The sequence below is a fragment of the Neovison vison genome, chromosome 10, assembly GCF_020171115.1.
Source record: "Neovison vison isolate M4711 chromosome 10, ASM_NN_V1, whole genome shotgun sequence".
Classification (NCBI taxonomy): domain Eukaryota; kingdom Metazoa; phylum Chordata; class Mammalia; order Carnivora; family Mustelidae; genus Neogale; species Neogale vison.
In genome coordinates, this window is record NC_058100.1 from 14,977,801 (window position 1) to 14,991,590 (window position 13,790).

The following is a 13,790-nucleotide window of genomic DNA, read 5'->3' on the forward strand; positions in this document are numbered from 1 at the left end:
CCCACCTCCAGAAGCCTGGTCCTCTCTTCCCATCCATCCCTCCCCAGTCAAATGGGGGACACATTCTTTTCGTTGACTCCGAAGGCACACCTTCTGGTTATGCCCCATCTGAAAGCAGAGAGACCTGCTCAAAAGCTTGAGCAGATATCTCATGATCCCATTTAAAAAAAACCTTCCATGTGCTTTAAAATGTGACCTTTTCATGTGCTTTAAAATGAATTTAGGTGTGGCTCAATTAACCTGTTTTTCTTTACAAAAACAAACCAAAACACACACACAAAAACAAAACAAACAAACAAACAAAAAAAAAACCCACAAAAAACAGGAACAAAATTCAAACAAAATTTATTTCTCAGAATGACCTCGCTTCCCTACATTTTCCAAGTTGCAGATTTAAATAAGAGGTAGAAATGAGAATGGAGATTGTATGTCTCACTCTTGGGCCTCTGCAAAAACTTGAGGTACACTTTGCTGGTTGTGAAATTTCATTTGTGATTAGCCTGGAAAAGCAGAGAGATCTGTTACCGTTTCTTGTTTCATCCGCGATGGTTTACATACTGAGTGGCTATTTCCGCCGCCGTCCTGTAGATACCGAAGTGCTTCAGTCAGTGTTTTGGGCCATTTCGAATCTGGAAGTCTAGCTCCTTGGGCCCCTTGGTAGGATGGGGGAAAAAAAAAAAAAAAAACCCACAATGAAACAAGTAGCAGCAGATTGAAAGCCCCCCTCATCTTATTATGAAACAAAACAGAAAAGAAAAGAATTTCAAAATATAATCCCCCTTTCCCAGGAGTATTTGTCTTGTTCTCCATGAAGTTAAAGGTCTGAAATAATGTGCCCATCAGGGGCTCAATGTTGCATGTCCATGCCAGTTGGTCCAAGGGCTTGTTATGATGGTAATGACCTACTGAAACGTGAGCTTGGATTGCAACAATACAATTGCTACCAGCTCACCCGCTGGGAGAAATATTTTATTATTGTCAAATGTCCTCCATAGAGATTTGTTTTGCCTGTTCCTGTTTAAATTAAATTCAAAGCAGAACTGCATTACTATTTCTCTGGAGTATATTTGAGATAAACAACTAGTCTCAAAATTTAGGATTCCTGGCTAGTTCAAATTTGTTTATTAGCAGAAAAATTACAATAGGTGACACCATGGCTGCAGGAATATTAGCGTTGCAGCCTCTCGAGAGATTTGCAGATTAAGTCCGTATCCTAAAACAAACAAACAAACAAAACAAAACCCAAAAAACTCCCTTTTTCATTACAGATGTCAGCCAGATTAATGATGGACTCTGCTGTCAGTTGTACAATCTTAAAAAAGAGAAGATGTCCCAATATAGTACTGCATGGCCATAGCATGCCACAGAACTTTGGCTATAAGAAATTTTGCCCCAAGGAAGAAGTGTTTTAAACTTAAGCTCATAAATCAAATGTGTGTGTGTGTGTGTATGTAAAAACATTTTTAAACATCAACATAGTATAAAATAGTACAGAAGCCCAAAGCATGAATTAAAATGCCCTTTGAGCATAATATATACTTTTTCCAATACTATTTTAAAAAATGAATTAAATGTCCCAGAGTGCACGGAATTCCTGGGATCATTTTTGCCAAAGGCCCTCCAATGCAGCTTTGGCAAAGGATCCCGCAACGGAGCAGCTCAGTTAATACGAAAGTTCCATGCAGTCACCTTAGCATGGGGCCTCACCCTACCCAAAATGCCTGTTTCCTTCATGAAAAATCACAGAGGCCCGTGTGTTCCATGAGGGACTGAACTTTGAAGAGCTGGTTTGGGGAGATGCAAACAAGCTGGTGGGAGGGGTAACTAAGGACCTAACAGGAAAACATTCCAGACTAGCAGGAGCATTAAATCACACCATTCACACTCCAATGCCATCCGCCATGCTCAGTCGAATTTCACAGTTTTGTTGGGAAGTGAGGAACCATCCGCTGTTAAAAAAATAACAGAACAGAAAACTAACGTCAGAAGAACAGTTTCTAAAACAAGGTCTAGAGCTAATACAAGGGTTGGGTTTTTTTCCTTTTAAATATGTGTTCTCGTATCATTGCAAATGAAAAAACTAAATATTCATGGTTAAAAAAAAAACCCTGCAGATCCTTTTGTATTGATCTGAGATTTGTTCATCTCCACTAGGCTTGTGTTTTCCTTGGTCTTCTTCCTTTCATGAACAAAATAAATTGACTAGCCTTAAAGTGTCAACTCCATGCTTTCAAATCCAAACAGATATGTAGACTGTATTTCTAAGGATATGCATGGCAAAAATCCCTTCCTCCACAGAAATAACTATAAAGGTGAGAGTAATTTCCAGGCTAGATAAGATGTAAAATGATGTTTAGACATGATGATGTTTTTACACGGAAAGAATTCTATACCACATGACTTCTTGCTGTCCTGGTTTAGTAAGATTTGGTTGTGCTGAAGTAGCCTGGGGATAACAATGAAAGGATGCAGTTTGTCTTACTAGTTTTATGCGTGGACTTTGAGTCCATTGTACGTGGGTTCAAATCCCAGCTCTGCCACTAACCAGCTATGGGACCTCGTTACTAAAGTTTATTCAACTTCAGTAAATAGGGACTATATGTACTCTCAAGGGATTATTATTAGAATCTAGGTAATATAACAAAATATCTTGTATTCATTATGCTGAAGATTTTTTTTTCCCTTCCCTTGAAAGAAGCTGGCTAAGATTCCAGGATAATCTAATTGAGACTGAAGAGTTATTAGGGCAGGGGCAAAATGTAGGTATTTTGAATCCAGACACGTACTTGCTGCTTTGGGGAACCTCTCTTGAGTGGGCAGCACTTAATTAGTACAAAGTCAGTGTTGTGTGCCTATGCACACTGCAGGTCTGTCTAGAAAGCAGTCATGGACATACGTATGTGCTGGGCACTATACGAGTTCTTTGAACACATTATAAAATTAAATATTCCCAGCAGCTTTATGGGGGTAAGTAATACTAATACCTCCAACTCACTGATGAAGAAAAGGAGGCTCCAAGAAGTTAAATGGCTTGTCCAAGGACCATCTAGTTAGTACACAGTTTGACTAAATTTTGGAATCCAATTTGTCTAACTCCTGGCATTAATATCTTAAAACATTAGCTCTGTAGTTAACCGTTTCTCAAAATCGGATAGTGGATAATACATCTTTTTTTCTTATTTGGACATATGGGACACAAGACTGGGTTAATCCTATTGCTTTGATCAAGGAATACGGTCCTCATACCCTGGCAACAAATTCATTCCTTTCCCCCACCGTAAATCTCGCTGTGAATCTTCGGAAAATACATAATGTTGGTTTGTGTGCCTAAGAATTTTTATATACAGAAATTGTGCTGTGTTCTGTTTCTTATTTTTTTTTTTTTACTCTGCACCAGGTTTTTAAGACTTATCCATGTTTTAGAAGAAAATATGCTGCATAGTAAACCACTGAAGTCACATATCACATTTTATCTGTTCCATTGTGATGAATGATAAGGTTGCTTTCAATTCCTTAATACAATCAATAATGCAATGAACATCTTGGGGGTGTTTTTCCTTATGGACCAATGTAATTATTTTTCTAAGTTATATGCCCTAGAGGGGGTTATTGAGTTATTGACCATTTGTATGTTTATTTTCACAACAGAAATTATTCTACAGAATTAGTACAGTTTGAACTCTCAGCAGCAGTCTGTTTGGGTTTTATTTTCCTACAGCAGCATATGGTACTATTTGCACTTAACTTTTTTACTAATTTGATTATCCTAAAATTAATATATTATTATTTTGACTGAAACTTCTCTGAACATCTTATTCTTATACCAGATCAGGCTCTCTTTTCTCTGAACTGTTTATTTATAACTTGTTTATGAAGAGCAAACTCTTTTTTCTGTTGGGTTCTTATCATTTCTTATTCATTTGTGGGAGTTCCTTGCATATTCTAGATATTGACCTCTGTCAGTTTCAGGTTTTGCAAATATCTTCTGGTTGGTCATCCGTCTAGTAACTTTGACCTTTGTTCACTAGAAATTATTAATTTTGATAAAGTCATATTCATCAGTTTCATTCTCATGCTTTCAGAGTTAAAAATATGTTTCTAATTATTTTGCAGTTATTTCTATAGTATAAATTTCACATGTAGGTCTTTTATAATCCAATTTGGATATCTTTAATATGATATAAGAAACTTTATTTCTCAACTTCCTTGTTCCCTAGCAATGTGTGATGTCACATCTATATTATACCAAACTACTATATATATATATATAAAAAAGTCTATTTCTTGATTCTTTTTTATTCTGCTCTTTGGACAATATGTTATTGACACAATGGTTTATTTTATTAGACTATTACTATATTTTATTGGTATATTTTAATACTATATTTTATTATTTTATTACTATAATTTTATAATTTGCCTTACTTTCTGAGAGAATGCATCTTTCACTCACCCACATATACTCTGTCTTATTTTTGAAATTCTGAGTTTTTTGGAAAATTGCATTCACTCTCATAAATTTCAAAATGCTTTTCAGGTTTTCACAATGATCCCGCTATATCTTATTAGATTTTTTAATGTATAAATTAAATTGGAAATAATTAACATTTCTATAAATCAAATTCAATGAACCTATTATCTTTCTCCATTTTCATATTTTATTTCTTTAGTAGAGATTTTTTTAAATTATCTACATAAAGGCTTATATTTTAAGGCTTTTTTTTTAAGTCAAATCTGGGTACTTTATAGATTTGTAGCTACTGCCAAATACCACTCATTTTCTGTTATATTAGTGAGTTGTTCGTTTTTGAATAAAAGAATGCTACTGCATTTTGCATATTGGTCTTATACTTGGGAATTTGCTGAACGTCCTTATTAGTTGTAATCAGACCTGAATTCTCAACGGAAATGATCTATAGCCCCTCTAAATTTAGAAGGCAGCCTGATTGGCTTATTTCTGAATCCATCTCTTTCCCATTGTGCCTTATTACCGGCAGTTAAGAGCCGCCAGCTCAAGCTGTTGGCGTTCTGACTATAAACCATCTTTCCCAAACCCATACACTTGTTAGCCTCACTTTCTTTCTTCCAAGTTACTGAAGGCGAGAACTCTTACAAGTTGGTTGCCAGGACATAACAGGAACAGCCATTGGTCAGCCTTCAATAACATCTTTCAGCTTTCTTTAGAAGTTTCCCACTGCCTTTGTCCCAAAGCCGCTTCTACATATTTTAGGTTTTCATTATGGCAGCAACTCTATTTCTAGGTACTGCGTTTCCTATCAGTGAGTTTTTGTTGTGTAATAACCACAAAAACTCACTGTAGAATAAGATAGGTACTTAGTTCTTGGACTTGGCTGGGGTGTCTAAATAGGGCTTGGCTGAGGAGATCTACTTCAGGCTGTGGTTCTGGCTGGCTCAGGACAGCCTGTCTGGTCCCACTCTGGGGGCTGGGATGAAGGGCCAGTAGCTACTTCAGAAGATGTTCTTACCATGATGGCAGCAGAGGGCACAAGAAAGCAAACCCCAGGGCACCAGCATATTTCAAGCTCTTACTTTTCTCTTGTCTATTCCCCTCCCATTGGCCCAAGCGAATGATGTAGCCAGGTCCAAAGTCAAAGGACAGAGCAGTACACTGTGCAATTTGTGGAAGAAACTTCAAATTCACATGGCAAGTGGTGTAGACATACAGAGGAGTAAAGAAATATAAACCACAACTTAATATACCATAAATGCTTTGATAACTTCTTTTCAATTTTTAATTCTTTAATGGCCATATCCAAAGCTACAGATTTTCTTTAGCAGTATTCCACAAAATTTGATATGCAGCATTTTTGCTGGCATTCAATCTTAAGTATTCCACGTTTTTTTAATGATTTTCTTTCCCATTAAAGTCTTTCCGCTGGCATGCTATGTATGTGTATCTATTTGCAGGTGTATGGCTTTAAATATTTGTTTTAAACATGTGCTCTTACTGATATCTAATTATATTTTGTTACTGTCAGAGAACATAGTCTGCATGAAGTTGAAACATGGAATTTAATAAAGCTTTCTCTGTGGCTAAGTTAGGATCCAGTTTTGAGGAAGTTCACTTATGCTCAAAAAGAATGTGAATACTTTGAATGGTGGGTGAAATCTTCATTTTAGCACATTATTGATGTTATTTAATATTTAATCACTGCTTGTTTTTGTCTGCCGGAAATTAGAGTTTCTTAGAGGAGTATGTTAGAATCACCAGCTATAATTAATTTATTTGCATCTTTCTCAGTTAAGGCTTTATACATATTGAGTCTATATCATCAATTACATATATGTTTATTATCTTCATGACATTTTAATCAATCATTTGCTGTAATAGTAAATAATGTTTCTATTAAAATATTTTTTAACATAGAAAGGGCACAAGACATAGATATGCCTTAAAGAATCTTCATGAAGTTAATGCCCATAAAAGTAACAACCGAGTCAAGAATTAAAACATTGAGAATTTCAAAAACATCACCTCTATGCCCCTTCCTTAAAAACAAATATGATCATGATCTACTTTTTCTTCTAATTGTACATTTCTAAACAACACAGTAGAAGTTTGTCTTCTTTTGACATGCATTTAAATCGAATTATACACTATATAGCATTTTGTGACTGGCTTCTTTCCATAAACCTTACTCTTGAGAAACTCACCCATGTTGTGATTAACGATAGTTTGTGTATCTTCGGTGCTATACACTGCTGTTTATTTTTCCAAATGATGGATATTTGAGTTGTATGTAATCTTTTCTGGTATAAACAATGCTTCTGGAAACTTGTTTGCTACACCACCTGGCTTAGATGTATATGCCTTTGTTACTATGCTCCAAAGGGTAGCACTGCTGTACCATAGAGCCTGCATGCATTCAACCCTAGTTAATCCTGAGCTATTTTCTAAAGCGGTTATACTAATATACTTACCCATGAACGGTATGGGAGAAAATCCTAAAGGTCTGAATGTTACTGCATACTTTTAAAGTTTGTCATTTTCATGACTATGTAGTAGTATTTTCTAATGGTTTTCATTTTCATTTCCCAGATGATTAATAATATTGAGCAATTTTTAAAAACTTTTTATTAGCCCTTTGAATAGCTTATTATGAAGTTTCTGTTCCAATTGCCTCATCCATATTTCTGATGGTCTATGCTTATTGATTTGTTTGTGTTTTTAATATTTTGTAGTCATGAAGCATTTGTGAGTTATAGGTATAGTAAATACCTTCCCCAACTCTGTGGCTTGCATCTTGACCCTATGAATGATGTTTTTGGATGAAGACATTTGTAGTTTTAATATGATCCAAATTTTCAATCTTTTTCTATAGTTTGTGCTTTCATGCCCTGCTTTTTAAAATGTTTCCTTCATTGAGGTTATGAAAATGCCTCCAAACATTGTCTTTTTTTTAAAAATTTATTTATTTTCTGAAAAACAGTATTATTTTTTCACCACACCCAGTGCTCCATGCAATCCATGCCCTCTATAATACCCACCACCTGGTACCCCAACCTCCCACCCCCCCTGCCACTTCAAACCCCTCAGATTGTTTACCCCAACTCCTTTCTCCTCTCTAACACCCCTTGTCCTCCATGCTATTTGTTATGCTCCACAAATAAGTGAAACCATATGATAATTGACTCTCTCTGCTTGACTAATTTCACTCAGCATAATCTCTTCCAGTCCTGTCCATGTTGCTACAGAAGTTGGGTATTCATCCTTTCTGATGGAGGCATAATACTCCATAGTGTATATGGACCACATCTTCCTTATCCATTCGTCCATTGAAGGGCATCTTGGTTCTTTCCGTTTGGCGACCGTGGCCATTGCTGCTATAAACATTGGGGTACAGATGGCCCTTCTTTTCACGACATCTGTACTTTAAAATTTGTATTGTTTTACTTTTCTCTTTTAGTTCTTCCAATTATCTGGAATTGATCTGTGTGTCTGACATAAAGTGGAGGTCAAGTTTTCTATCTTTCTCTTTATCTATACAAACATTTGATTGTATAAACACCCTTTATGAAGAAGACTGACCTTTCTCTACAGCTCTACAGTGTCACTTTTGATACATGCCAGTCTGTTTCTGGGTCCCCTTTTCTATTCACTCATTTGTCAATCTTCATGTCAATCCTGTACATTCTTAACTACTTCTTGTAATACTTAAAATAAGGCTTGATATCTGACAGAGCAGTTCCACTTCACTTTTGTGTGTTTCTTAAGTACCCTGGATTTAGCATTTCTGTATAAAATATAATATCATCTTGCTAAGTTACACTTACACACACCTGTTAATATTTTCATTGAGAGGGCATTGATTCTATAGATCAATTTTTAGAAAATTTATATCCAAGTTATATTGACTTCAATCATAACACTCATTTATACTTTTCTTGAACTTTTTTATGCTTTTATTTTTTAAAATTATTTTTATTAACATATAATCTATTATTTGCCCCAGGACTATAGGTCTGTGAATCATCAGGCTTACACACTTCACAGGACTCACCATAGCACACACCATCCCCAGCAACCCTCAGTTTGTTTTATGAGATTAAGAGTCTCTTATGGTTTGTCTCCCTCCCAATCCCATCTTGTTTCATTTTTCCTTCCCTAGCCCCCAACCCCCCTTCCTGCCTCTAAAATTACTCCTATAAGAGAGAGCATATGATAATTGTCTTTCTCTGATTGACTTTTTCGCTCAGCCTAATACCCTCTAGTTCCATCCATGTCGTTGCAAATGGCAAGATTTCATTTTTGATGGCCGCATAGTATTCCATTGTGCATGCATACATACGTGTGTGTGTGTGTGTGTGTGTGTACACACCACGTCTTCTTTATACATTCATCTGTTGATAGACATCTTGATTCTTTCCATAGTTTGGCTATTGTGGACATTGCTGCTATAAATGTTCGGCTGCACGTGCCCCTTCGGATAACTACATTTGTCTTTAGGGTAAATACCCAGTAGTGCAATTGCTGGGTCTATTTTCAACATTTTAAGGAAACTCCATGTTGTTTTCCAGAGTGACCTTACCAGCCTGCATTCCCACCAACAGTGTAGGAGGGTTCCCCTTTCTCTGCATCCTTGCCAGCATCTGTCATTTCCTGACTTGTTAATTTTAGCCATTCTGACTGGCGTGAGGTGGTATCTCATTGTGGTTTTGATTTGTATTTCCTTGATGCAGAGTGATATGGAACACTTTTTCCTGTGTCTGTTGGCCATCTGGATGTCTTCTTTGCAGAAATGTCTGTTCATGTCCTCTCCCCATTTCTTGATTGGATTATTTGTTCTTTGGGTGTTGAGTTTGATAAGTTCTTTTTTTTTTTTTTTAAGATTTTGTTTATTTATTTGACAGACAGAGATCACAAGTAGGTAGAGAAGCAGGCAGAGAGGGGGAAAAGGGGAAGCAAAGCGGAGAGCCCAAGGTGGGGCTCGATCCCAGCACCCTGGGATCATGACCTGAGCCAAAGGCAGAGGCTGTAACACACTGAGCCACCCAGGCACCCTGAGTTTAATAAATTCTTTATAGATTTTGGATAATAGCCTTATTTGATATGTCATTTGTGAATATTTTCTCCCATTCTGTCAGTTATCTTCTGGTTTTGTTGACTGTTTCCTTTGCTGTCCAAAAGCTTTTGATCTTGATGAGGTCCCAATAGGTCATTGCTTTTCTGGCCTTCAGTGATGTTTCTAGAAAGAAACTGTTGTGACTGAGGACAAAGAGATTGCTGCCTGTGTTCTCCTCAAGGATTTTGATGGCTTCTTGGCTCACATTGAGGTCTTTCATCCATTTGGAGTCTATTTTCGTGTGTGGTATAAGGAAATGGTCTAGTTTCATTCTTCTGCATGTGGCTGTCCAATTTTCCCAACACCATTTATTGAAGAGAATGTCTTTATTCCATTGGACATTCTTTCCTGCTTTGTCGGAGATTAGCTGACCATAGAGTTGAAGGTCTATTTCTGGGCTCTCTAAATTCTGTTCCATTGATCTTTGTGTCTGCTTTTGTGTCAGTACCATACTGTCTTGTTGATGATAGCTTTGTAATAGAGCTTGAAGTCTGGAGTTGTGATGCCACCAACTTTGGTTTTTTTTTTTTTTTGGTTTTGGTTTTGGTTTTTTTCAACATTCCTCTGGCTATTTGAGGTCTTTTCTTGTTCCATATAAATTTTAGGATTATTTGTTCCATTTCTTTGAAAAAAAAAATGGATGGGATTTTGATAGGGATTGCATTAAATGTGTAGATTGCTTTAGGTAGCATAGATATTTTCACAATATTTGTTCTTCCAATCCATGAGCATGGAACATTTTTCCATTTCTTTGTGTCCTCCTCAATTTCTTTCATGAGTACTTTATAGTTTTCTGAGTATAGATTCTTTGCCTCTTTGGTTAGGTTTATTCCTAGGTATCTTATGGTTTGGGGTGCAATTGTAAATGGGATTGACTCCTTAATTTCTCTTCTGTCTTGTTGGTGTATAGAAATGTAACTGACTTTTGTGCATTGATTTTATATCCTGACACTTTACTGAATTCCTGTGCAAGTTCTAGCAGATTTGGAGTGGAGTCTTTTGGGTTTTCCACATAAAGTATCATATCATCTGCAAAGAGTGATAGTTTGACTTCTTCTTTGCTGATTTGGATGCCTTTAATTTTTTTTTCTTGTCTGATTGCTGAGGCTAGAACTTCTAGTACTGTGTTGAATAGCAGGGGTGATAATGGATATCCCTGCCTTGTTCCTGACCTTAGCAGAAAAGCTCTCAGTTTTTCTCCATTGAGAATGATATTCACTGTGGGTTTTCATAGATGGCTTTGATGATACTGAGGTATGTAACCTCTATCCCTACATTCTGAAGACTTTTGATCAAGAAAGGATGCTGTACTTTGTCAAATGCTTTTTCAGCATCTATTGAGAGTATCATATGGTTCTTATTCTTTTTTTATTAATGTATTATATCACATTGATTAATTTGTGAATGTTGAACCAAACTTGCAGCCCTGGATTAAATCCCACCTGGTCATGGTGTATAATCCTTTTAATGTACTGTTGGATCATATTGGCTATTATTTTGCTGATAATTTTTGCATTTCTGTTCATCAAGGATATTGGTCTGTAATTCTCTTTTTTGATGGGGTCTTTGGTTTTGGAATCAAGGTAATGCTGACCTCAAAAAATGAGTTTGGAAGTTTTCCTTCCATTTCTATTTTTTGGAACAGTTTCAGGAGAATAGGAATTAATTCTTCTTTAAATGTTCGGTAGAATTCCCATGGAAAGCCATATGGCCCGGGGCTTTTGTTTGTTGGGAGATTTTTGAAGACTGCTTCAATCTTCTTACTGGTTAGGAATCTGTTCGGGTTTTCTATTTCTTCCTGGTTCAGTTTTGGTAGTTTATATGTCTCTAGCAATGCATCCATTTCTTCCAGATTGTCAAATTTACTGGCATATAGTTGCTCATAATATGTTCTTGTAATTGTTTGTATTTCTTTGGTGTTGGTTGTGATTTTTCCTCTTTCATTCATGATTTTATTTATTTGGGTCCTTTTGCTTTTCTTTTTGGAAAGTCTGGCCAGGGGGTTATCAATATTATTAATTGTTTCAAAGAACCATCTCCTAGTTTTGTTCTACTGTTTTTTTGGTTTCTATTTCATTGATTTCTGCTCTGATCTTTATGATTTCTCTTCTCCTGCTGGGTTTAGACTCTCTTTGTTATTCTTTCTCCAGATCCTTTAGGTGTAGGGTTAGATTGTGTATTTGAGACCTTTCTTATTTCTAGAGAAAGGCTTGTATCGCTATATATTTTCTTCTTAGGATTGCCTTTGCTGTGTCCCACAGATTTTGAAGTGTTGTGTTTTCATTATCATTTGTTCCCATGAACTTTTTCAATTCTTCTTTAATTTCCTGGTAGACCCATTCATTCTTAAGTAGGATGTTCTTTAGCCTCCATGTATTTGAGTTCTTTCCAAATTTCCTCTTGTGACTGAATTCTAGCTTCAGAGTATTATGGTCTGAAATTATGCAGGGAATGATTCCAGTCTTTTGGTACCAGTTAATACTCAGTTTGTGACCCAGGATGTGATTTATTCTGGAGAATGTTCCATGTGCACTGAAGAAGAATGTGTACTCTGTTGCCCTGTGATGAAAGGTTCTAAATATATCTGTGATGTCCATTTGGTCCAGTGTGTCATTTAAGGCCTTTATTTCCTTGTTGATCTTTTGCTTGGATGATCTGTCTATTTCAGTGAGGGGAGTGTTAAAGTCCCCTACTATTATTGTATTATTGTCGATGTGTTTCTTTGATTTTGTTATTAATTGGTTTATATAGTTGGCTGCTCCCATGTTAGGGGCACAGATATTTAAAATTGTTAGATCTTCTTGTTGGACAGACCCTTTGAGTATGATATAGTGTCCTTTGTCATCTCTTATTATAGTTTTGACTTAAAATCTAATTTATCTCATATAAATATTGCCACCCCAGCTTTCTTTTGATGTCCATTAGCATCGTAAATGGTTTTCCACCCGCACTTTTTTTTTTAATTTTTTTTTAAAGATTTTATTTATTTATTTGACAGAGAGAGATCACAAGTAGGCAGAGAGGCAGGCAGAGAGAGAGAGAGGGGAGGAAGCAGGCTCCCCGCTGAGCAGAGAGCCCGATGTGGGACTCGATCCCAGGACCCTGAGATCATGACCTGAGCAGAAGGCAGCGGCTTAACCCACTGAGCCACCCAGGTGCCCTCCACCCGCACTTTAAATCCTGAGGTGTCTTTGGGTCTAAAATGAGTTTCTTGTAGACAGCATATCAATGGGTCTTGTTTTTTTTTATCCATTCTGACACCCTGTGTCTTTTGATTGGGATATTTCAGCCATTTACATTTAGGGTAGCTATGAAAGATATAAATTTAGTGTCATTGTATTGCCTGTAAGGTGACTGTTACTGTCATTGTCTCTTTTCCTTTCTGGTCTACTACTTTTAGCCTCTCTCTTTGCTTAGAGGACCCCTTTCAATATTTCCTGCAGAGCTGGTTTGCAAATTCTTTTAATTTTTGTTTGTCCTGAAAGCTTTTTATCTCTCCTTCTATTTCCAATGACTACTAGCTGGATATAGTATTCTTGGCTGCATATTTTTCTTATTTAGTGCTCTGAATATATCATACCAGTTCTTTTTGGCCTGCCAGGTGTCTGTGGTTAAGCCTGCTGCCAATCTAATATTTTTACCATTGTATGTTTCAAACTTGTCCTGAGCTGCTTTCAGGCTTTTCTTTTTGTCACTAGGACTGGTAAGTTTTACTATTAAATGATGGGGTGTGGACCTATTTTTATTGATTTTGAGGCGGGGTTCTCTGTGCCTCCTGGATTTTAATGCTTATTCCCTTTTTCATTTTAGGGAAATTCTCTACTATAATTTATCCAATATACCTTGTGCCCCTCTCTCTCTTTCTTCTTCTTCTGGGATCCCAATTATTCTAATATTGTTTGATCTTATGGCATCACTTATCTCCTGAATTCTCCCCTCATGGTCCAGTAGTTGTTTGTCTCTCTTTTGCTCAGCTTCTTTATTCTCCATCATTTGGTCTTCTATATTACTAATTCTTTTTTCTGCATCCTTTATCCTAGCAGTAAGGGCTCCATTTTTTATTGCACCTCATTAATAGCTTTTTTGATTTCAACTTGGTTAGATTTTAGTATTTTTTTTTCCCTCCAGAAAGGGATTTTATTTCTCCAGAAAGGGATTCTTTAATATCTTCCATGCCTTTTTTGAGCCCGGCTAGCACCTTGATAA